General features: G+C 48.7%; 1 protein-coding gene across 7 annotated transcripts in view; it reads right to left on the bottom strand.

The window, feature by feature from the left end:
• The window catches only part of ZNF592 (zinc finger protein 592), a 64,008-nt gene extending 39,559 nt beyond the window's left edge, over positions 1 to 24,449 (bottom strand). For 3 of the 7 annotated variants that reach the window (XM_075558032.1, XM_075558029.1, XM_075558034.1), the window contains exons 1-3: positions 24,245 to 24,379; positions 22,448 to 22,541; positions 4,700 to 4,809 (exon numbers count right to left, since the gene is read on the bottom strand). The gene's annotated coding sequence lies outside the window, so the exon portion shown is untranslated. Of the gene's footprint in view, positions 1 to 4,699; positions 4,810 to 22,447; positions 22,546 to 24,244 lie in introns of all 7 variants that reach the window. The other 4 variants (XM_075558030.1, XM_075558033.1, XM_075558031.1 and 1 more) reach the window with 4 other exon arrangements.
• Positions 24,450 to 26,307: the final 1,858 nt, after the last annotated feature.

The following is a 26,307-nucleotide window of genomic DNA, read 5'->3' as shown; positions in this document are numbered from 1 at the left end:
TGCCACGCTCCCTGAGAAAAAAAGGAAGTGTTGCTCTCTCTCTCCTGCTACCCATGCATTTAATGGCACCGAGGATGTGACCAGTCTCACCTACTACTGGTAAACTATAGTCCCAAAGATTACAAAATTCACAGGAGGGATGGGGGCCACAAGTGGCTGCTAATGCTTTGGGATTCCCTTAACTCATAGGCACTCAAACTTGCCCCTTGTTTAGGGCAGAAAAAAAATTACTCAGTGTTCCTTGGCGATTAAAAACTGTAGCCCAGCGGGGAGCGGGGAGGGAGGGGAAAAAAAAGAGGACCTGATGCAAAGGGCTTAAGTGGAGAACAAATGCTTTGAGAATGATTGGGGCAGGGAATGTATGGATGTGCTTTATACAATTGATGTATGTATATGTATGGATTGTGATAACAGTTGTATGAGCCCCTAATAAAACGTTAAAAAAAAAAAAACTGTAGCCCATAATCCAGGATAAGGGTAGTTGGTATCTGCATTTGCAGCCCCCTTGGGCCATTTATTCCATACCCTTGGGGGCAGTATTGTCCACTTTGGGACACACTGCCTTAGATCATCAGAGGCATGTGATCCCATCCTTTCTCTTACAGAGCCAGTTGCTAGTGGGTCAGAAACACTTAACCACTGTGCCCCAGAGACTCTATTTTTTTTATTAAACATTTTGTTAGGGGCTCATACAACTCTATCACAATCCATATATACATCAATTGTGTAAAGCACATCTGTACATTCTTTGTCCTCATCATTTTCAAAGCATTTGCTCTCCACTCAAGCTCTTTGCATCAGGTCCTCTTTTTTTCCCCTCCCTCCTCACTCCCCCCTCCCTCATGAGTACTTGATAATTTTTAAAAACATTTTATTAGAGACTCATACCACTCTTATCACAATCCACACATAAATCAATCGTGTAAAGCACATCTGTACATTCTTTACCCTCATCATTTTCAAAGCATTTTTTCTCTACTTAAGCCCTTGGCATCAGATCTTTTTTTACCCATCCCTCCCCGCTCCCCTCTCCCTCATGAGCCCTTGATAATTTATAATATTATTATTTTGTTATATCTTGCCCTGTCCGGAATCTCTCTTCACCCCCTTTTCTGTTGTCCGTCCCCCAGGGAGGAGGTCACATGTAGATCCTTGTAATCAGTTCCCTCTTTCCAACCCCCTCTCCCTCTACCCTCCCAGTATTGCCACTCACACCCCTGGTCCTGAAGGAATCATCCGCCCTGGATTCCCTGTGCCTCCAGCTCCAATCTGTACCAGTGTACATCCTCTTTTTCAATTGGAGTTTAAACTCAAAAAACAAACCAAATCCACAGCCATCGATTCCGACTCAGAGCAAGAGGGCAGAGCTGTCCCTTATAGGTTTCCAAGACTTTACATCAGGGTTGGGATACGTTAGGCCTGCAAACCATCTGGCATGGCTGGCACTGCCAAAGACAGCCATAGGTAGGGCTTGAAATTCCCTAAATCTAGGAGCTTTACCAATAGCCACATATAGTTACATTCAGTAGATCATAGCAACAACAAACTTTGAGCGATAAGGAAGGGACGGCTACTACAGATGGACCAGACACATGAGTACATGATGGGGCAGCTGCGTGTGGCTTCTCAGTTACCCACGGCCCGTCTCCCAGTGCTGCGTGACCCAGAGGCTAGTCAATGCCAGGTGGGCCGGGAGCGTGCACATTCCAAGTGCTAGCACACTGTGGCGAAACTACAGCAGTCTTGTGATGAGGAGACGAAACGTGATGAGATGATCCCCCCAGACTCTGCAGAACTTGCCTCTGATGACTGATGGCATGGACTTCTTTGTTGACACAGTGGATAATTCCAATCCAACCTTCAGCCACACAGCCACGGTCCACAATCCTCACAGACACTGAATCTCAGATGAAGGTTAAGGAAATTACCAAAACCAAACCAAACTCACTGCTATCAAGTAGATTCCAACTCACAGGCACCCTGTAGAACAGGGCAGAACAAACACCCTTGGTTTCCAAGACTGTAACTCTAAGACTCGTCTTTCTCCCTCAGAGCGGCTGACGCTTAGAACACCGATTAAAGCACAAAACCGTGTGGCACAGAACCGTGTGGCTGGCGACACACCCTGGATAGTATTAAAATTTAATTGGTGTTGTGACATCCTCCAAAATGGTGACTACAAAGAAAACTTGATACAAAGTGTCGATCTTTCCAAGAGACATAGACAAATGATTGTTGTTTGTGAAGTCAAGGGCAAACCAGTGTGCCTAGTGTCAGCAGTAATGAAAAAAGCCCATCTGGAACATCATCACAACGCAAAACATGCTAACCCCAGTGAACTGGGAGGCCAAACGCATCTGGACAAACACCAATGCGCTCCAGTTTGGAGCCACAACAAGCCGCTTTCATTGGGCTTTGTTGTGACAGAGACGTCTTCCAGACGAGTTATGTAGTGAGCGTGCCAATTGCAAAGAAGCTGAAGCCTCGTGTGCAGGCAGGGTTGGTGAGAGTGCCTGGTGACTGCTGTGGAGTGGTCAGCACCAGACAGTATAAAACTAATTGTCTCAAAGTATTAGTTTCTCTCAGAAAACCGTCTCTGACTGGATTACTGACTAAGCACCAGACATTGAAAAATCACTAAAGGATGCTGTAGGAGATTTCCAATTTTCCTCACGTGTTTGTGACCAAATACTGCCCAATGGGCTGTTTCTGTTCGTGGGATAACTGCGGAGTCTGGCCCTCGAGAGGAACTGCGTCACTGGCAGCCAGCCATGACACTACAAGAGGTGAGGGCTTGCTTCAGAGACTTGTCCTAGCAATTAAAAAGCTTGCGCTAACATTTAAAAAAGCTAAGTAGCCTTACTTCCGACGGCGTTCCAGCCATGGTTGGCTCGCAAAAAGGGTTAAATGAATTTGTCAAGAAGGAAGTGAATCACCTCGGTCTTGATCCAAGTGATTAATTACATGCCAAGAGAGTCTCTGTGCTCAGTCACGGTAGCTCAGAAATGTAATGTCCACAGTACTATCTTGCGTAAATTTTGTCAAAAGCAGAGGACTGAACAGCCACAGTTGATGGAGTTACTGGATGATCTTGACTCTGAAGTGGTGGCTGAATCGCAGGAACATGCTCATGAGGTTTTCCAAACCTCAAGCAGTCCGTGAGATGAAGGGAACTCAATGAGAGCAATGGCTGTGTGACTGAGTGTTCACGGTGGACATTACTCACTACCTCTCAGAGCAGAATGTCAAGCTGCAGGGCCCCAACCAGCTGCTCAGCTCCCTGCTGTCACACACGAAATCATGTAAAGCTGTACTAAGGCAGCTCAAAAGGAACAACATGGTGCATTTCTCCACGCAGGAAGGACAAAAAGCCTTCTACAATGCTTGAATATACTGGTGAATGTATGAGAGTGAGAGTAATGAGGCATTTAATTAAAGATTCAAGGACATGAAAATTAAATAGAATTGAGCATCCTTGCTATATACCATTCAATGTGGAACCAGCGGATATGCCTGCTAACCTACACGATAAAATCATTTAGCTGTAAAGCGATGAGAAGCTATGATAAGCTGAGAGTTAGGTACAACAACCTCCCACTGCTTGAGTTCTATAAACATTACATAAGCAATGATGAATTTCTCACTTTGAGGAGACATGCACTGAAAGATGCATCTGTGTTGGGAACAACTTAACTGTTAAAACCATTCAAAACTTACCATCGCAAAGAGCTGATTGTACTCCAGATGATTCCAGTCAATTGTGTACAGACACAAACCCAGAAAAGTAGTTGCAAGTAGCAACATCATCAACACCAGCTAACATCACAGGCCTCACCAAAGAGAAGCCGTTCCAGCCATCACATGAAGGGTGTTAGTTAAACGTTTGACCAGCATGGCCCATGAATGCATTATAAATATCCAAATGGCTCTTGGCAGAAAAACATCATGATGGGAATAGACAGCCTCATTTTTCACCCACGGAGTGGTTGGTGGGCTTGAACTGCTGTCCTCGTGGTTAGCGGTTCAGTGCGTAGCCCCCTATACCACCATGGCTCCTTTAATAGGAATGCAGGAACTGGCCAGTCAAGGGCAGGGAAAGTTGCTTCTCTTCTCTTGCTGGCACCGGCACTCCACATTCACTTCCTTCCTCCTCCTCCTCGCTCTTTCTCACCTTCCCTCAACACAACGCTCCTCTTTCGGCTTCACCTTCTCTCTCATCCCTCCGTCTCCCTCTTGCCTCCTTTCCCTCCCTTCCTCATAAGAATTCTGGAAGGGATCTTGCACCACTGTGGCTGACCCACAGGCGGTCAGCCTTCGGCAGGAAGGCAGGGGCTCTGGCTCAGCAGCAGAATCCATACACGAGCCCTTTGTGTGTGCACCTCATGAGCCAAGTGAACACTACTGAATAACGTGTCCAAAGGAACGTCCCTGTGTGGCCTTCTACTACAGTGGAATGTCTACAGATAAAATGATGTGATGTCTGGGACTTGCCTCGAAATAACCCAGGGCAGGGGAAAGAGAGCAGGGAGGCATGGGTTACACGAGCAATACAAGGGGATTTCGCATCTTCTCCTCATGTGTACACTGAAACGCAATAGGGGTCACTGGGCCCAATTTAATAAAGAAAGAAAGAAAAGAATCACTTCTGGCCAAACTCTCCGCCCCTGAAGGCCAGCTCAGGTCAGAACAGACATCATACCTGAAGCGAGGTTCTCAAAACAAGGGCGTGGTAAGCATTGTTGGGGGTGCAGCGCTGCGGAGGGAGGAGAAACTTCCACCCAGGCACATGGTCTAGTTTCCACACGCCACCTAAGGAAAGGGGGAACATCTTTAAATGGATCTGAAGGTAAATGTTAAACTAAGGAAAGAGAGTTAAGAAACCATCATTATCCAAGCCCCGGTTAGACCCTGAGAGGGGGGTTGCGCACGGGAGGGGGGGGGGCTTTAAACTTAAATTCAAAATAGGCCTCAACTGTCGCCAAAAACAAAACTTACCCAGCCCTTTGCCTTTCCTCTCCCCACCCCACCCCCCATCCTTGTGCAGTGGTTCAGAGCAGACTACCTGCAGATCCCATTGCTCCTACATATGAGCCATGGAGCCTTAGGAATGGGGTTTCCCTTCTAGGTCTCCCTAGAACCTAAAACAGGCCTGTTACAACCAACCAACCCCACTGCCACTGAGTCGATTCTGACTCAGAGTGACCCTTCAGGACAGGGTAGAACTGCCCCTGTGGGCTTCATTTCTGAGAGTTCACATCTTTATAGGAACAGAAAGCCTCATCTTCCTCTCATGGAGCAACCAGTTGGTTTGAACCGCGGACCTTGTGGTTAGCAGCTCAATGCATAATTCACGATGCCAAGAGATATCCTTGGACTGTTGTAAAATAATTAAAACAGGATTATGAATGAGATTTGTCCTTAAGTGTGTCTTTAAATCTAATATGGAGGTAAAGCAGACAGGTACATTGGGTTCTTATTTAACCGTACTTTGGTGTAAGAAGACTCACAAGCTGCATGTGCAGCAAGTGCAGGTGACTGTGAGAATGAATTTGTTGTGAGGGCAAATAAACATATTAAAGGGCAAGTGCGAGCTGTCCACGAGTTGAACACTCATAACCTGGAGACTTTCTGTATTTGCAAAGCTCTTCCAAGAGGACCTGGTACACAGCAAATACATTTTATGCCATTAACCTCCCGGGTCAGAAACCTCTACCTCGGCGGATTGCCAACTTGCTAACTGTCAGGCTGGCTGGAAGCACACCGGGTAGACGGAGGGTCTAGGTAAGGGAAGCCCCACTCCCACCACCACGGCCCATCCTCCGGGGCTCAGGGGCCTGCTGGGGTTGAGGAGCAGAGGAGGACCAGGGAAAGCCAAAAGCTGGGGAACAGGCAGGGAAAGGACAAACCCCGAACAGGTGGGAAGAACATGAAAAGCTCGCAGAAACGATCTTTTAAACATAGGTGCAGCTGGAGCCTGAGGAATAGTGACCAGCTAGATTCACCTACAAATGCTGGCGTTAAAAAGCCTTTTCCCTCATAGTTCCAAAGCGCCCATTCTCCTGATGAGCCTGCATTTCCTCACTTGACTTCACTTAGGTCTTCCCTCTGACCACCAGCATTTCTGCAGGACTCCGAAACAGAGGGGGAAGACACTATGGATGAACACAGGGAAAGGAAGGTTCTTCACGGCTTCCAGCCCCACTACCTTTTCCAGCTCATTTCCAAGCCCCATTAACCCAGTTCTTCAGAAAGGAGACAGAAGATGGGAGAAAAAAATGTAAAGTCTTTTCCTTTATCGCATACTGGACCTCCACAGTTCAAAACAAACCAACAATTGTGGGCAAAAAATCAAGGGCTGGGGGCAGGGGAGGGGCAGGCGAGGGTCAATCGTAAGTTCTGAGGTACACCAGTTCATGTACCTGTTTGTTTATTCTAGGTTGGCCTCGGTGCATCCAGACCCTGGGTTGTTATTTATGGGGACTGGGCCCCATGCCAGTAACAGCCTGGTAGCAGAGATGGGATAAGACACTCTACCATCAGGCTTCACTGTCCAATGCCGGCTGCTTCCTCCAAGTCCCTCGACCCACACACTCACGCTTCTTTTTGTATTTACACGGAGCTTTCCAGTTTAGGAACCCCAAATCCCCACTCACAAGGAACTTGCCAGGGAGTGGCAGTGGAACCAGGGCTAGCAAGCCTCCCAAGGCCAGGCAGCCCTTCCACTCAGGAACTCTGGGCCGGGAAGCCAGCTTTCTCTTCTCACAACCCTCACCTTCCCAAGGTGGGACTGCAAGTGGCACCAATTTTCTTTCAATTTAGTGTTGAGCCATTGACCGTACCTTTGCCATAACTACGACATACCCTCGCAGTGGTTCTCAACCTTCCTCATGCCGCGACCCTTTCATACAGTCCCTCATGTTGTGATGACCCCAACCATAAAATTGTTTTCACTGCTACCTCATAACTGTAATTTTGCTACTGTTATGAATCGGGTAACTCCCTTGGGGGTCGCGACCCACAGGTTGAGAACTGCTGCCCTAGAAGTGTTGTAAAACCAAGATTAGAAAGCATTGCTCTGGATTAGAGGCTCCTCCACATCAGCAGGATGAAGGAATGTCAGAGGGGCAGAGCCTCTGGACGACCAGAACACGTCGCCCTCTAGCTCTCACCAAGGACCTGAGAGCCAGAAGGGTGATGGGACCCAAGACAATAAAGTACATTCTCCAAGAAGAGTTTCTGATCCTCATGGAAAATCACTATGATTCTTTCTAGCAAGGTCATAAGAGCTTACAGCTCCCAGTTCAACTCTCTCAATTGAGTACCAGGTATCAGATGCATTTAATCATCAGACAAATGATTCTCAAAGCTGGATGCACACCAGAAACACTTGAGGGCTTTTAAAACCACCAATGCCCAAGTTTACCAAAAGGGGGGGGGGATCTCTTTGCCATCAAGTGGATTCCAACTCATAGAGATCTCCTGGCATAGACCAAGAGGTCAGCAGTTGGAACCCACTGGCTGCTACAAGGGAGAAAGATGAGGCTATCTGCTCCCACAGAGTTACTCTTGGGACCCACTGGGACAGTTCTAACCTGTCCTGTAGGATCATTATGAGTCCACATCGACGCGATGGCAGTGAGTTGGGAAGCAGCTGGCCTGGGAAAGGTCTGATTCAGTGCCCAGGCTTATCGGAGTCACTGCAGCGCCCCGCTGCCTCAACCACGGATAGGCCAACAGCCCTTCCAGAAGGACAGCCAATCCCCATTCGTAGATAAAGTTTTCAAGTCCTAACCAGAACTTAACAGGCCTGGAAAATCGGTGCCAGTCTACCCTCCCTCACCTCTATGAGCCCACCTGCTGTGGTTCTCCCCTCCCCACCACCACTCCTGCTCCCACCACTTTGGCTTCCTGGCTGTCGTACCTTTCAGTCCGAAAGGCACTGCCCTTGGGTATCCCCATGGCCTCACCTTCCTCAGGCCACAACTCAAAGTCTTTGTTATCAGTGTGACTTCTGTGAACTCTCGCACATAAAATAGAAAATGTGGCCCCCACAAACCCCTACCCTCCAGCCCTGCTGTGTTTTTTACCATAATTGTGGTGAAAAAATAATCTCCCCATAATCTCTCCAGATCACCACAATCCCTCACTCTTTGTAATTTTACTTGCTCATTCACTGCTGGCCAAGCATTGGATGGTTAACCGCAAGGTTGGAGGTTCAAACCCAGCCGTCGCTGCTGGGGAGAATGGCTAGACTGTCTGCTCTCAAAGACCGATAGCCTCAGAAACCCAATGGAGCGGTTCTACTCAGTCTATAGCAGCAGTTCTCAACTTGTGGGTGGCGACCCCTTTGGTGATCGAATAAACCTTTCACAGGGGTCACCCAATTCATAACAGTAGCAAAATTACATTTATGAAGGAGCAACAAAAATATTTTTATGGTTGGAGGGGTCACTACAACATGAGAAACTGTATTAAAGGGTGGTGCCATTAGGAAAGTTGAGAACCACTGGTCTAGAGGGTCGGTGTGAGTAGAGATCTACTCAATGGCGATGGGTTTGGTTTGGGTTTTCATTGTCTATCGAAGGAATCCCGGTGGCATGATGCTGCTAACTGAAGGTTAGTGGTTGGGTCCTACCAGTGGTTTCCCAGGAAAAGAAGCCTGGGATCTGTCCCCCTAAAGATAACAACCCCACAGGCATTCTGTCCTGTCCTGTCAGAACAGACTCAGGAGCACAACACCCCGCCACTGTCTATCAATGAATACATGGTAGACTGAGCTCCATGAGGGTTAAGATCTGTGTTCCTTTTGCCCCTAATACACCCCAGTACCTAGGAGAGTACCTGGCACAGAGCAGTCACTCCTGGATTTGTTCTAGAGATTAATGACTAAGTGCAAAATGCCCATCTCAAAACATGTCGTACTACCACAAGATCAGAAAGCAGCAGCTGATTACACCAAAATCACTTCTCCGCTAATCTCATCTTGGCAGAAGTCTTTTTTCCAAAGCAGGCTAGAAGCCTAATGAAACAGAAACCATTTAGAAATCAGTGTTTCCCGTCCATTAATCCAACCCAAGTGTGTCTGTGAGTCAAAGTCTGTGAAATAAATAGAACTAGGAAGAAGGAAAATGAAGTTGAGAGCAGGTGAGTGAATGAAGTTGGCTCCCGCCCTGGTGGGACTGTCAGTGTGGGCCCCAAGAGCACTGGCAGGCACAGCCAGGAGCCGGTGCCCACACTTCCAGGTCCAATCCGTGAGATGCAGGCCAGTGCAGGATACTTCCCACCTGCTTTCCCCCAGACCCATCAACCTGGTAAGTCTCACCAACAGCACGAGGAGGCGACTTCCCTTCCTCATCGCCTACTGATACCCCACCTGCCCCATTTTTTTCTTCTCTCGCCTTTACATGCTTATTTTTTGGTTTGGTTTTTGTCCAGCTCCCTCTTGTTGGGAGCTTGACTAAGTTGTTGAATGCAAAAGGGATGATCTGATCTATACACCTTCACCTAAGTCACAATAAACCGTTTAAAAACAAACGAAAATTTAAAATTCACTGGCCAACTCATAGTGAACCTGTACTATAGGACAGGGTAGAACTGTCTGTGGGTTTCCAAGACTGCTAACTGTCTACAGGAATAGAAAGTTCCCTCTTTCTCCCAAGGAGCAGCTAGTAGTTTCAAACTGCCGACCTTGTAGATTGCTGCCCAATGCATAACCAGTATGCCACAAGGGTGTAAACAGCAAGCAAATTTAAAATTGCTTCCTATGGCCTCGTACACCAGGTCTAACCCCTGTGCTAGATTCTCAAGGCCCTTCACAATCCAGGTCTATTAATTTCCTATGTAGCCCCAGAGCGCCAAACCACTGCCTTCCCTCCCCCACCCACCTTCAGCACCACCACCAGTGCGCAAGGGCCTTGTAGAGCTGAAGCCCACTAGACGCAGCTCCAACGGAACTTTCCGCTGCCCTGGCAGCCACAGCAGCCTCCTGTCCCTCCAGGCCAGCTCCTAGCCGCACTGCCCTTCCCACCCCATGTCCACCACACGACCCCAACACACATACACTCGCTGACTACAGAACTGTTAACTGAGCACCTACTGTGTGTCAGCCTTATTCAATGAGTGGATACTACACTACAGTGACCAGAAGAGAAGAAGTCCCTGCCCACGCAGAGCTGGTAAAACACTGGAAGGAGAGAGACAAAGCAGCAAGCCCATAAAAGGTCAGCCTTTCTCAACTGGAGTTCCTTATCTGAAATCAGAAAGATCAATATTCTCAATTAAGGAGCAATTCCTGTGACTACATGCAAGAAGAGGTTGCAGATGGAGGAAAGAACAAGTGGAGAGGCCTTGAAGCAGGAGAGAGCTCGGGGAGATCAAGGAGCACAGGTCAGGGGCAAAGGGGAGAAGGGGCCACCGGCCCTCTCAGGAGACAGGCCACAGGAGGGCTTGGGGAGAAGAGTGGCAGTGTCTGACAGACATCTCAGCTGTCTAGCATTAGTTAGTGAGACATGAGGGGGTTAGTTTCCCCTCAAACAGTGGTTCTCAACCTGTGGGTCACGATGCCTTTGGGGGTCAAACAACCCTTTCACAGGGGTTGCCTGATTCAAAACAGTAGCAAAATTACAGTTAAGGAGTAACAGCAACAAAAATAATTTTATGGTTGGGGGGGTCACCACAACATGAGAAACTGCAAAAAAAGGGTCGCAGCCTTAGGAAGGTTGAGAACCACTGCTCTAGAATGCTCAATTTTCTAAACTGAGGGTATGTGAAAACAATCTTCCCAACGCTTTAGGACCCAGATCCAAATCCATCTGTGCTTCTAAGTCCCCAGCAGCAGCAGCCCTACCTCTCACATACCTCGTGGCCCAGCAGCAGGCCCAGCCAGGGTGTCCCAGGGTGGGCAATGAGGTGATGCAGGAAGCCCTGCCTTCTCTTCCGCGGCGCAGCTAGCTAGCTCATGACCTTCCTTCCCTCCTTCCTTCCTTCCTTCCCACAGTCTGGTTCCCAAGTGCCTACCTGGGTCCCAGTCTTTCTCTCAGTTGACTTAATTAGTTCCTGTTAATTAAAGCTACTGTTTGGTGATGAATTGCTAAGAGTATGACCTCTCCCAGAGGGTGGCTGCATTTTAAAGGGGATTCTAAGTTGGAAATGCAAAAGCCCTCAGGACTCAAAGGACTGCGACCATACAGAATGGTGGGATGACAGGCACCACGCTCCTGTTTGGGGGTGCGGTGGGGGCTTGGCTAGCTTCTCCTGAAGCCGACAGACCCTTACGGAAGCAATATCAAGGGGCAGCAAGTGAAGCGATGAAAGATGAGATACATTCTTGCCACTGCCTCCCTCCTCCTGTGTGGCCATTCAATCCAGTGTGGGTACCAGGGAATGTTCCCCGAGGAAATCCCAGCCGTCTCGGAGGGGTGACCTGTGTGAGAGTAACTGCCACCCTGAGAAAATAAAGCCCCCTCAGGACACTGCTGGCCTGGAAGCAAATTGCTCTCTAATTGCTTTCAGTGGGGGAGCTCCCAGAGGGCAAAGTTCACATCAAGCACCAGGGAACATGGAGCTCAGGACTGGGCTCAAAGAGAGCCTTTCCTAAGTACAGTATTGATCAACAAGAGCCCAGCTTCAGAAAAGCTTCGCAGGATTTTAAAGACAAGCAACTATTCTAATTAAGACTAACGGTAGTATTAATCACACATCTAACATTTTTAAGGACCTGAAGGTTTATAGCCATAATGAAGTATTAGAAAGTGCAGCAATTTTTACAACCCAGCCCAAGTGGCGAGTGGACATAACAAGGCAAGAGGCAGAAGAGCCAACCCTTCCCCGCATCATTCAGAGACCTGGGAGCAAAGCCCCAGAAGCATTAGTGACTGCTCCTCAGCTCCTGGCTCTAACACGCCAAAGCTCAGCCTCTGAGCCCTGTTCAGGCCTGGAATGGCCGAGATGGCTAGCAGGTACAACAAACATCTTCCCACAAGGCCTCTCCTTCTGGCCTTCAGCTTGCTAATGGAATGACTTCAACTTCAGGGAGGGAATTGGCAGAGCAGTGTAGAATGCTGTAAACTGCAGCACCCCAGGGAATCCGAGAAAAGCCAGGGCCCACCCACTGGCTCTCAGTCAGCTCCTGCGAGAGTAAAGGGCTCTTAGGCCAAGGCTGGAAGTGGAGAAGGAGTCCTAATGGCACCACCAGGATGGGCTGAGCCCCTAAAGGACAGCCCTGGAACACAGGCAGGACAGGCCCATTGTCACACCCAGACCTCTTGCACTACTGTGCATGTCCAGGACACGGAGCCAGTGGCCCATGGGAGGAGGCACAGGCCACACACTACAAGGAGTGTTTTCCTAAAGTAAATAAATGCCCAATAAATGAAGCTGTTGTTATTTGGTGTCCTCAGGTTGTCCAAACTCAGTGATCCCGTTTGACAGAGTGGAACTGCCCCTCAGCGTTTCCTAGGCTGTAATCTGTATGGCAACAATCATCGGGTAGGTTCAGACCAGGATCTCAAATCCGATCGAACCAGTTCAGCTCATGGCTGATGCAGCAAAATCTGAGCAGACTCGGGATTTGTAAAATGTGGTTGTACCAGAAGGATAAGCCGGGCAGGAAAAGCCTAGGCAATGTCTCCTGGAATGGGAGACTGGGAAGAGGCCCGAGGTAGATGAGATTATTGCCACAGCTGTGGAGAGTGGCGCACTGTTCAAGGCAACTCCGTTGAGTGCCACCTTTGAGCCAGGCACGGGTATTTCCTACTCTTGCAGTCAAGATGTTGTCTGCACACTGCTCTTGTTTCCAGAAACATCTGCCTTCTAGCAGGCCGTTAACCCATCATTGCTCCTGGTCCAGTTATCATTCCAATACACTCACATTTTACAAATGTGGGTCTGTCCCAGTGTGTCAGTCTCAATGGACATACATATGTGTATAAGAAAGAAATCTATAGACGAGACCAACTGAACATTGAGAAAACTCCCAGCCCAGTCCAGATCAAATCCATAAGTCCAATATTAGACCATATTTCTGATATCAATCTATAAAGTCCTCTTCAGACTCACGAAACATGCAGTGACGCCAAAAGCAGAAGATCACAGGCCAGTGGGTAGAAAGTCTTTGGATTCAGTATCATTGGAAATATCTCAGTACTGTGGCTTCTCCCGCTTCCGAGATCTGGTTGCGTCCATGGGGCTTGTCTTCTGCAATGTCTTCCAGGGAGTAGCAGAGAGAGAGGTATCTTCAGCCTCCAAAGAGGAAGTACCAGATTTCCCAGAATTCTCAGGATAAGGCTATGCCCACACAGAAGTCTCATTGGCTAGCTCCAGATTGACAGCCTAGACTCCACCCCTATACTCTTAATCCTTAAATTGACACCAGATTAGGTGACTACCACACGCAGTTTCACTTCATTGCTCATGACTGAACCAAGAAGAATCGGCTCAAATCCTGTCTCAAAGCACCAGCCTTTTCCATCAGTGGTCAAGCACTTAACCAATGCCCCACCTGAGCTCCTCACAAATGAAGCTAGAAACGTGATGTCTACTCATTGGACTCTCCCAGCTGGGTACAGCCCTGACTCTCTGGATTCAGGGGCAATCCCAGTCAGAGGTGCCAATCTACCATCTGCCGGGAAAGCTGCCCTGCTGCACCTCTGACAGGCGTCCGCCCCTGAGGGTAACTGAGGGCTGTCTCCAACGCAGGCAGCACGGCTACAGGGAGAAAGCACTGGAGGATATTTTTCCAAGTAGTTTGAGTTTTTGCTTTAGGGCATTCAGTGTCTCCAAAACGAAGATAGAATGTATAAATATATTTGGGAGTGGGGGGTAAAAATTATAAGCCTACAGAAAATTCATATGCTGGGGGCAGAATATAAAGAATAAAGCAAAAGCCATGGCTAATTCAACCACATCAAGGTCAGTAAACTACTATTCTGTGGAGAGGAAACAGGCCTGTGCTACACTAGATCAAGGGCTTGCTTCTCTGGTTAGACCAGTGTACATGCTTAAGACCCTGAATGTCACCTCTAGCCTGGCCAATTTTTTTTTTTTCAGAATCTGAGGCAGCTCCAAAACTCCTGGAGTTCTCATAAGCAGACATAATGGAAACTCTCCCAGACCTGCTTCCCCTCACACAGACTGATTCCAGGAAAGGAGCTATGTGCTCCCTCAGCAGACATACTCCTTGATTTCACTCCCTAATGTGTGATGGCAATCTTTTCACATTCAATCACACATATTGATATCAAGATCCTTTTGTCTCACCTATAGCATGTGAATGAGAAAATGGACCACCATTACCTTGTGATAACCACCAGTCACTATGTTTGTTCTGGCAAGAATGATACCATTATCACACCTTGGGAGTAGAGTACCTGTCCAAACCCCACCGCGAGCAGAGGACCACCCCTAAGTGCTAACAGCTCAGAGAAAGGACTGCAGGGACTCCGCGCCATCGCAAGGCTCAGATATACCACTGCCGCACGCGCGTCTCTGCTGCTGCCGCCCAATACAAGTAGCACGCTCATCTCTGGGGGAATTCTCAAGTGTTTAAAAATGCAATTGACTGAAGTGAACCCATCCACCGAGGGAAGCTGAACTCGGGCATAGGGCCGAAATCCATTACATGTCAAAGAGATGGTCTCCTTTACAAGTGATGCTGGCAAAACTGAATGTCCATTTGCAGAAAAATGAAACAGGGCCTATATTTCACGCTATAACCAAAAGGAACTCAGGATGGGTTAAAGAGCTAAATGTAAAACCTAAAACTATAAAGACCATCAGAGACAAAATTACCCAAACCAAACTCACTGCCATAGAGCACATTCCGACTCACAGTGATCCTAAAGGCCCCGGCAGGGCAGAGTAGAATTGCCACTGTGGATTTTTACAGAAGTAGAGTCTCATCTTTCTCTCTGGTGGTTTTGAACTGCTAACCTTGCAGTTATCAGCCTAAGGGATGACCCATTATGTACACTATCAAACATAACTAAAACACATCAACACCAGCAGAAACAAACTAGATGGTTGGGATCTCCTAAGAACTAGGCCTGTCAGCACATCTCAAGAGTTCACCAGCACTCAACCTCGGGTTTCAGGACCATAGTCTTCTGGGACACACACACACACACACACCAAGGCCATCGGGCATAAAGGAGTTCAAAGACAATGTTCTACAGCCTACTTGGGGAGCAGTGCCACGGTCTTGCCTCTGAGGTGTGACTACTTGTCTCTCTTCATATAGAGCAAAGAAGAGTGAAGCAAAACAAAGAATCACATATAAGTTAGTCCAATGGGTACGGTCACAAGAACTTCAGCTCTACTATCCTGCTCTCAGAAGAACTAGATGGTGCCCAGTTACCACTACCAACCACTCTGAAAGTTAACGCATTAGAAGGTCCTGGACAAAAATGTGGAAAAGTCAAAGTCCTACGGAGATTTGTGGACCCCTGAGAAGATGGCCCTTTCTCCCTCGTGAGGCCTGAAATCGATTCCATTTTCAGCCAAGAGGTAGACGGGTCTCCAAGGGGAACAACACTAGAGCGGTAGGCACTTCTTGGAATGACCATTTGAGATCAAAAGGGTAGCATTTGCCCAGGAACGACGTTCAGAAGGCAGGAAAGGTCATGAAAGGAGCAGGATGGAAGGAGAGAGAGAAGTGGACTAAGTGATGTTGCAATGTAAAGATTACAGTCGATGAAACGAAACAGGGTGTGTAGGAATTTTACGTGGAAAGTTGATCTGCTCTGTAAACCTTCACTCAATTCAAACACAAACCAAGCCCACTGGTACTGAGTGAATTCCAACTCCTATCAACTCTACACAGGGCTTCTGAAGCCGTTAACTCTTTAAGGAGACAGATAGGCTGGCTCATCTTTTTTCCCACCCAGCAGCTGGTAGGTTTGAAGCCCTGATCTTGCAGTTAGCAGTCAAATACTTACTGAGTAGCACCACCAAGGATCCTCAATTCAAAGTAAGTTTAAGATTTCTAAAAATTAGGATTTCCCCAAAAAACTAAAAAAGAGAGCCCCCCCCCAAAAAAAAAAAGAGAGAGCCCATAGATTGGGTGAGGTGAGGGTGTGGGCGCAGTTTGGCATGGAGTCGTCAACCAGGCATTAATCGCTAACATTTATAGGAAACATCAATACCTCAACACCCAATTTTTAAAAACAGGCAGAGGACAAGAATAAAGAAGACATTCAGGTGGCCAACAAACATATGAAGATATGCTTGTGGCTCATTAGACATTAGAGATGCAAATGAAAATAAAAATGAGATATCATCTCACCCCAGTATTAATAGCTAAATTGAAACAACAACAACAGTGTTGGCAGAGGAGTAGAGAAGTTAGAATTCTCTTACGCTGCTGAAGGGACTGTTATATAGTACAACCACTGTGGAAAACAGTATGGCACTTGCTCTAGAAGTGGGAAATAGAAATACCACCATACGGTCTAGCAACCCCACTCTTGGTACATATCCTAGAGAAGTAAGAGCCACAAGAAAAATATGCACATGGATGTTCCTCACAACACTATTCACAATAGGGAAAAGAGGAAACCACCTAAATGTCCATCAATGGAAGGATGGCTAAACAAATGCAGGTTCCTACAAACAATGGTGAAGAATGATAATGATATCACTGAACGCCTGAACTGTATGACGTGAAGGATGTGCCAACACAACTATTTTTAAAAGAAAAATGACCCTAGAGCCCTGGTGGCATAGTAGTTATGCGTATGCACTGCTAATCTCAAGGTCAGCAGTTTGAAACTATCAGTAGCTTTATGGGAGAACGATGGGGCTTTCTACTAGAGAAATGACAAATCTGGGAAACCCTTCACAACAGGGATGAACTTGGAGGACATTATGCTAAGTGAAATTAGTCAATAAAAGGGCAAACACTGTATGATACCTTTTTCTTTAAAAAAAAAAGCATTTTATTGGGGGCTCATATAGCTCTTATCACAATCCATATGTACATCCATTGTGTAAGCACGTTACATTTGTTGCCATCATTGTCAAAACATTTTCTATTCAGCCCTCCTAGCAGCTCATTTTCCCTCCCTCTCCCACGAACCCTTGATAATTTATAAATTGCCATTATTTTTCCATGTCTTACACTGACCAATGGCTCCCTTCACCCACTTTTCTGTTGTCCACCCCCCAGGGAGGAAGTTATATGTACATCATTGTGATCAGTTTCCCCTTTCTCCCCCAAGCTTCCACTTACCCTCCTGGTATCACTACTCTCCTTGTTGGTCCTGAGAGGTTTATCCACCCTGGATTCCCTGTGTTTCCAGTTCCTGTCTGTACCAGTGCACATCCTCTGGTCTAGCCAGATTTGTAAAGTAGAATTGGGATGATAGTGGGGGGAGGAAGTATTAAAGAACTAGAGGAAAGTTCTATGTTTCATTGGTGCTACACTGCACCCTGACTGACTCATTTCTTCATTGTGACCCTTCTGTAAGGGGATGTCCAATTGTCTACAGATGGGCTTTGGGTCTCCACTCTGCACTCCCCGCATTCACACTGAAATGACTTTTTTGTTCTGAGTCTTTGATGCCTGATACCTGATCCCATCGACACGTCATGATCACACAGGCCGGTGTACTTTTTCCATGTGTTACTTTCTTGCTTCTCAGCTAGATGGTCGCTTGTTTATTTTTTTTTTTAAACAACTTTTTTGTAATGGTTTTCTGGGGAAGGGGGAACCAACTGCAATGATGACTGTATAACCCCATCTGAGGGGAACAAATAACAGAATTGTAGGGGAATGGATACATTGGATGGTGTGAGATATGGAAGAATAATACATAATAAAAGGGTTCGTGGAATAGGGTAGGGGAGAGGATAAAGGGGAGCTGATGTTGAAGAAGAAACTTTTTAAAATGACGGTGGCAGTGATGGTACAATTATGCGTGATCTGATTGAATTGCGGATGGTTATTTCTGTAAGAGCGCCCAATAAAATGATTTTTTAAAAAAAGGTTTTCACACTACAACATTGTTTGATGGTTAGCAGGAGTGGGCGGGGAAATAAATCACTAACTAGAAGGTAACATATGTTAACTTGGATGAGGGTGAAGGTAATATACCATAAAGGGAAGATTCAGCAAAAAAATAAGGATGGCAACAAAGGAAGACATTGGGGTGAGCAAAGAGTTGAGGGCAACAGAAGTAAATACTGTTATATATACAACCCTATAATAACAGTGATAAAAATCCCCAAGTAGATACCTAGATATATAGGAAGGGGAATGGACTGTACCCACACAAATACATGCAGGGTTTAGAGGGGAGCTCCGAAGGCACAGGTGGTTAGAAAGGAGATGAAACAGGAGAGGGGACCACACGGAGAAGTGGGATGAGGGAGGTTATCGTGTGGCACTGTAATCCATGACATGAAGCTGAACGTGTATGGATCGTACCTTCACCCAAACTGCAATAAAAAGTTAAAGACAAACCCAAGTCATAATCGCTTACCTCCTAAACTTCAATTACTCTATTTGCCATCTTTATGATTTTTATCATTTCCTTCTAAAACCTTTGTGATTCACTTAGTAGTTTTCTTTAAATTAGCTTTGTTTCACTTAACTAAATTTATGTTTATGGGAGGGGTTATCATTAGCTAATGCATATCACATCCTACATCTCTAGAGCAAGAAGGGAGGGCCTGGGCCAAGATGTTCACAAATGAACACATACAGACTGGGGGCACATGCAATTGCTCTACCTCAGACATCAATATGTTCCTGTTTTTGTTAGACAAGAAAAAGCTAAAATATTTACATACAAAGATACATGGAGATAAAGGTCTAGTACAAATTCCGAAATACTACAATGTTACTGTAGCTCTAGGTTGTAGCTTTATCAGTGAGCTTTATTTCCTATTTGATATCTACCTGTAGTTCCTAAGTGTTCTAGTGTGCCTTCCTTGTCGCGTGCTTTTTAGAATTTTCAAAGAAAAATATTCCATGGTCTAGGGTGGTGAAACTCAATTTTTTCACTGTAGAAAAACAGACTCAACACTCTAGAGATTGCAGACACAGACCAATTGGATGCCAATTTCTAACCCCACCAGGACACCAATGGGACGGCTCCCTCTGACCAAGCTGAATGGAGAGCGGGGCATTACTTTTTACCTGGCCTGCTAAGCCATTCTCTTCAAGAACAACTTCAAGCCCCTCACCCCCACTTAAGAGTTCACAGATCAACCTCCAATACACTTGCTCACAACCACCTTGTAGCCACAAAATTATTCACATCATGATAATGTCCATTTTTAGTGAATTCCTTTTCCCATTTATTTCTTTAAAAAAACAGCTGTCTCCTCAACCTTGAGTTTCACAAGCACAGAATCCCACCCAAATCATACTGAACCATTCATTTCAGTTAATAATCATGGTTGACTACACTGTGTGTCGTGTGAGGAAAGAGGATGCTAACAGAAAAGGCTAGTTTTCATGGAGCCTGAGAAAAACAACAGGAGTTGAGGGGCAAGGATTTGTTAGGATGTCCTAGCCCTGGCCAGAAGTGAGGGGGCAGCGGCCAAAGGACAGGAACATCTGTCATCCGCAGTTTCATTTCTCATGGGCAGTTAATATCCTGAGTTTATGCATCATTCTCTTCCAACTCTGGATAGTGAGTCAGTCTCCCTGGGCCCAATCAGCTCTGAGTGCCTTACAAAATGGAATGTCTGTTCTCTGAAGCTGAGAACCAGATCCTGTGGCACAGGGATCCCGCCAAAATGAAAACCACCCCCAGGATGACACCTACTGCAACACCCAGCATGGGATGTACTGGAGGCACATCCAACTCTTTTGACTTGCCTTTCACAGGCCCAACTTCAGCTTGTCAGTCCCACCCCCAGACAGATCCAGCCTCTAGGATTCCATGTTCCTCCCACCCAACCCAACCCAACCAGTTGCCATGGAGATGATTCCAATTCCCATGACCCCATAGGCTTGAACTGTGCATCATAGAGTTTTCAATGGCTGATGTTTCAAACACAGATCACCAAGCCTTTTTGCTGAACTGCCTTAAGTGAACTCAGATCTCCAACTTTGAGTGAGCAGCCTAGTGCTTAACCAGTTGCGCAACACCCCACCATCACCAAAAAAACAACAACAAAACAAAAAACATTGCCACAGACTTAATTACAACTCGTAGAGACTCTACAAGAGAGTGCAGAACTGTCTCACAAGACTTTCAACGTTATAAAACGTTACAGAAGCAGACTGCCACCCTTTCTCCCATGGAGCAGCTGGTAGGTTTGAGCCACCAACCTTCGCTTAGCAGCCCAGCACTTCACCACTGGGCTCCCAGGGCTTTGCGACCTCCCCCTCCCTCTGGCCCCCAACTATACCCTCTTCCTAGAATCGTGTCCTTAAACCAGCTGCCATTGAGCTGATCTCAACTGATGGCAAATACGTGTGTGGAGGCTTAGAATTACTCTCCATCGGACTTTCAGTGTTTGATTTTTGGGGAAATGGATTGCCAGATCTTCCAAGGAAATGAGTGGACTCAACCTCTAACTTTTCAGGGCAACTCCTTGACCAGGGAGGAAGGAGTGGGTCCCCCATATGGCACACTCCTGGTCCAGTCAGTGGTTCAAACTGACTACTGTTGGCTCTGCAGGAGAAACATGGGGCTGCCTGCTCCTGTAAAGAGTAACAGGCTCAGAAACCCTAAGGAGCAGTTCTACTCTGTCCTACAAGGTTTCCAGGAGTCAGAATGGACCTAGGAGTGGTTGGGGAGGCCAGGTTAGAAGACGTATCTGTTACATTGTCTCTGTGCCGCGTTCCTGGAAGGCAGAAATAGGATTCACTCTGTACCCATACATTCTAATACAGTCCCAAGTAAGATGTGGGAGATCAATCGATGCTGAGTGAATAATCACAGGGGCCATGGAAAGAGTCACACAAAATTCAAGCATTAAATTACTAAGACCATAATATGCCTATGCAAACTAATAGTCCAAAACCAAGCCAAACCCACTGCCATCAAGTCAATCTCCACTCATAGGGGTCCTATACAGGGTTCCTTATGGAACTGTGGATCCTATGGGAGCAGACAACTGCATCTTTCTGCTGCAGGGCAGATTGTGGATTCAAGCCACCAACCTTTCCGTTAGCATCCAATGAGGCCCAAGAGGTTAAATAACTCAAGACTGTCCAGTTAGCAAGTAAGGAGATGCAAGATGCAAACTCCAGCAGTCTGGCTTCAAAGTCAGTAGGTTGTGGAATCTGGCTGACCAGAGCTTGAATGATGACTATGTCACAGGTGAGGTTTTAGATAAGTAATCTATCCCCTCTGGGCTTGTTTTCTTATCTGTAAAATGGCCTCTTTGTTTTAGGGTGTGGGGATGATTATACAGAAGTCTTTAAATTTTGTTCTCCTACTTAGTGAAAAACAAAACAAAAACAAGCCCACAGCCCTTGAATTTACTTCCACTCAAAGGAACTCTTTAGTCTGGAACAGCCATGCCCCACAGCACTGCCAAGGCTATTAATCATTAGCGATGCACATTGCCACATCTGTCTTCTGAGAAGCAATTGGTGGGGCCTAACTGGCAGCCGTGGGTTACCAGCCAACCGCTGCCACCGCATCATCAAGACTGCTGCCGTTATGTCATCAATTCTAACTCATAGCCATCCTACAGGACAGAGTGGAACTGCTCCTGAGGAACAGACATCTCATCTCCTTTACAGCAGCTAGTGGATTTGAACTGCAAACATTGTAGTTAGCAGCCCAATACTAAGCCGGCTAAACCACCAGGGTGCCTAACTCACATTAGAGATGTTAATTCATTTTCTTTTCCATTCCCTTCCCCTTCCTGGTGCGTTAGTACTGGGCTGCTAACAGGAAGCTCAGCAGTTCGAAAACCCCAGGCGCTCGCAGGGAGAGAGACTAGGCTCTTTCTACTCCTATACAGAGCTAAAGTCTTTGGAAACCCACTGGGACAGTGTCCTAGACCTAGAGGGCTGCTAAGGTTAGTTTTTCCTGAAGAGCTCTCCTCACACTGCCTGAGGAGGAGTTTTCCCAAAGAGACCAGGGAGAGTTAAGACACTCAACACACAAAGCCCAGCCTTACCTGCTGGCTTATTTCAAAGTCCACTCTCAATCCAATGGTCAGAGACATTTGAAAGGCACATGTCATCTTGCCAAGCACTCCTAAAGACCCTGTGCATAGGACCCAAACGGAAGGCATCCAGCCCCAAGGCCTCCCAAGGCCCCCAGTGACCTGACCCAGGCCACCTCTCCACACACTTATCTCCTCTTTTCCTCTCCCCGTCCAGCCACACGGGCCTCTTTCACTTCCTCCAACTTGCCAAGCTCAGCGCGGCTCCACGCACTGTTAACTCTTCATCCTCCGGCAGGCCTCAGCCGAAATGTCATTTCCTCAGGGTAACTAACCTTCCCTAAGCCCCAACCAAACCCTGCCTTTCTCTCACCATAGTCCTCCTCATCCGTTCCTGGCACGCTTCACAGTCTGAAATTATTCACCACTTCCATCAGGACTTCATTCAGAACACCTTCTCGGCAGGCCTTCCTCAAAAAAAAAAAAAAAAAAAAGGCCTTCAATGCCACTGAGTAGATTCCAACCAACTCAAGAGAGACCGGACAGGACCCAGTAGAACTGCCCCTGTGGTGTGGGGTTCTGAAGCTGCAGAAAGCCGCTCCTTTCTCCCAGGCCGTCCTACGCTACTCTTCATGTACACTCAAACCCCAGAGCCTCAGTCACCTCAGACTCCTTTTTTCCCGGCCATCTTGCCCTTACTTCACACTTCTTAACACTCTATTTTTACTATTTCATGTATCGCCTTCTCCTCCCCCCCTCCCCCTAGAAAGGAAGAGCCACCAGGGCAGTGACTTTCATTTGCCTTATTCACAGCATCCAGAGCAGCACCTGGCACTAATCTGTTGACAAGTTGTTACTGAATAAACATTTGGGTTGACTATTGAGCTGTGAGGCCAACAAGCTAGAACATGGTGTCACTCTGGTTTACCAGGATGCCCGCAACTAGGGCCTGGTGCACAGTAAGTGCTTGGTAAAAATACGAGTACCCTGAATGGAGCAAAGTCACATCCCACAGGAAAACGAGAGAATGGTTCAAACAGGGGCCCGAGCACCATGCTTCCTCCTCGCTTTCAGGGTGTCATGCACCTGTGTGGTGGAGGAAACTCACCCCTGAAATCCCACCACCCACCGGGCCAGGCATCTAGCTGTCCACATCCTGTGTGCTCAGCCACTCCACCCTTTGAGAGAGCCACTTCGCAGGCCCTATGTGAACCCCAAACTGAAGGCAAGTGGGCAAACCCCAGGCCACATGCCATTTTACCAAAGTCGCCTTCTCCCACTGTCCTGGGCTAGTCCTGGGTGCCAGACATGCTTCCCTGGTGGGCCTGTGGTGCATGTATTCCAATCCAGAGCTCTCCAGGCCACCTCTGGCCTACTCAAAGATGGCCAAACACCCCCTAGGCAGCTTCCCTAATCGGATCGTTCTCTCGAGCAGGCAGGTCTAAGGTCATGGGGACCCCTCCCCCTCGCACACGCGGATTCAAGGCCAGGAGGCCATCTGTCCAGCAGACGCTCCCCTGTCGTCCCTCGGGGTCACATTGTGCCTCTCCCCCACCCCCGGATTGGCAGGAAAAGTCTCTGCAGAGAGATCATCTCCACGCTGATCAACAGGCCTAGTCCCCAGCCCCTGGACCCCAACTCTGGGGCTGGAGTACCTGTCTACTCGGGGAGAGCTCCCCAGGTCAGAACTTGGGGGCAGTGGGGGGGCGACGCAAAGCGACGGAGGGGCGCCGAAGAGCGTCGGTTCCCGAAGTGCCCGGCCCGAGCCGGCGCCAGCTCCCTGGGTGGAGGGACGGTCCGGTGACAGGGCGTCCCGGCGGGGGAGAGTGGCACCGTTATCCGCGCCCGGGCGGGGGGCGGCGGGCAGTGGGCGCGCACGGCCGCCTGTCCCGCGCGAGGCGCACAGCGGCGTGCCGGCCGCGGGCTCGGGAGCGGCGGGCGCGGGGCGGAAGGGGCCGGCGGGCCCGCCCGCGGGGGCGGTGGGGAGGCGGCCCGGGCCCGCCTGGCGGCGGTCGGGGAAGTGGCTGCCGCCTCGGCCGGCGGGCAGGGTCAGCCTGGCTGCAGGGCCCGGCCGCGGCGCGGGGCGCGGGCGCGGCCCTGCTCGTCTCGGGCTCGGGCTGCGGCGGCCCCGGCCGAGGCCCCGGCCGGCCCGGCCCGCGGGGGCGCTTACCTGGCGGCGGAGGCGGCTGCAGGCCCCGGGCTCCGCCGCGCGCGTCCCCGGCGCCGGCTGCGGGAGCCACAACATGGCGACGGCGGTGGCGGGCGGGGCTGCGGCTCCGGGGGCGGAGCGGGGGCGGGAGCCGGCCTGGCGGCGGGACCTGGCTGGGGCCGCGGGGCGGGGGGGCGGGCGGCAGGCGGAAGGCGACTCGGGCCTGGGCACCGGCCCAGGGCGGTGCGGCGGAGGGGCTGCCCCGGCCTGGGCCGGCCTCTCGCCTCCCGCCCGGGGCGGGCTGCGCGGCGGCGGCGGCGGCGGGCGGGGCGGGGGGCGGCGCCGCGCGGGGTTGGACCCCGACCCCCGACCCGGCCCGCCTCCCCTCCCCTCCCCTCCCCTCCCGCGGGCGGGACCTGCCGCCGCTCGGCCCTGGCGCCCACCCCCTGGGCCGGGCCTCGGGGCCCTGGGCTTGGGCGCGGGCCCAGGACCCACTGCCCCAGGACGCGAGCTGCGCCGCGGGCGCCCTGCCTCGGCCGACGGCGAGCGCCTCGAGCCGGGACCGCAGCGGCTCCCCGGGATCTGCGCACGGAGCGGGGCCTGGAGGGGGTGGAGGGGTGGAGAGGAGGAGGCCGGGGTGGCACATTCAGCAGTGCTCCCTAATGGATATCAGGGCGGAGGAAGGGGGCCCTGACATGTTGCCTCCGGGACCCCACGCAGCAAGCAGAGTTGCAGGACGGGCGACGGGTGCCTCCCAGGGGTGCTCTGGGACATCTCTCGGAGACGTCGGAGAGGCCCGGGAGGGTGCCCAGCAGGACCTGCCAAGAACCCGGAGCACCTGGAAATGACATCCGCAGCATGAAGGCGGCAACTAGGCCCTAGTGACTGGCAGTCAGCAAGCGCCCTGTGCTAACCACGGAGTAATTCCTACCGAAGATCCCGGGAAAGAGATGCTAATTTGCAAGCGCGTGGAACTAACATTTAGCCTGGGCCTGCGGTGCACCAGCCGCCGAGCTGAGCACCTGGGCAAAGGCTCTGCTAATAGTGAGCCAGTGAAGGCAATAAAGGGTGATGGGCCTTTCCAGAAGAACTCTTGGCAGTGAAAAGGAAGAGAAAGTGGCCCTGAACCCCAAAGGATAGTTAAGAGTCACGGAATGGGGTGACTCCCACCCACTTTCCTTTCTTCCATTTTTTTTTAAGTCAATTTGATGGAAGACTTCAATGAAGGAGCTGAGAAAAGAGCTAGGATAGGGAATGATACAAGATGCCCGAGGAGGAAGAGTGAAGGCCAGGAGGGGAGAAAAAGCAAAGATCTTCCGGGAAGATTTCAAGGATTCATAAAGATAGGAATGTTTGGAGCAAGGTAGGCATGCATCCTGAAATGTTTTAAGGATACATGAGAGCTGCATGTTTCCACAGATTGTGTACATGACCCCCAAAGTCTTCTATAGGCCAAGTGGGGTCACTGTCTTTAACACTTAAATACAATTGGCGCAAAGCGTCATCCCCTTAACCTGTGAGACCCAGCATATCTACCAGTAACTCCAAAGATTCTTAGGGGAATATTTATTTGTCCTAGTTATCTCTAGTCCCTATATCCTGTATCCACAAAATACTCTATTGTGTGTTTTCAGGAATTTTTGTCACCACACCCTGGTCACAACTTCATTTATACTTCCCCAAAATACTTCACCATACATGGAAACAAGCAAAATGCCCAATGTTTTAAGAGTGTTAAGTGAAATTAGAGTTGTATTTAACAATAGCGTACACCATTACAAAAATATAATAGTCATTCAAATATGTTGAAGAAAAATATCTAATGGCATGATGAATACTTATTAAAAACACATTGTAAGATAATGAAAAAAAATGAGCTGATACCGAGGGCTTAAGTGGAGAAAAAATGCTTTGAGAATGATGAAGGCAAGGAGTTTACAAATATGCTTGACACAGTGGATGTATGTATGGATTGTGATAAGTGTTGTATGAGGCCCCAATAAAATTGTTTTTACAAAAGATTACATAATGCCAGTTTGTAATATAAACATGTAACTTGCATTTTCTGATGTTTACAGGGCGTT

The sequence above is a fragment of the Tenrec ecaudatus genome, chromosome 9, assembly GCF_050624435.1.
Source record: "Tenrec ecaudatus isolate mTenEca1 chromosome 9, mTenEca1.hap1, whole genome shotgun sequence".
Classification (NCBI taxonomy): Eukaryota; Metazoa; Chordata; class Mammalia; order Afrosoricida; family Tenrecidae; genus Tenrec; species Tenrec ecaudatus.
The sequence above is the reverse complement of the archived record's forward strand: the minus strand, read 5'-3'. Positions and strand labels throughout refer to the sequence as shown.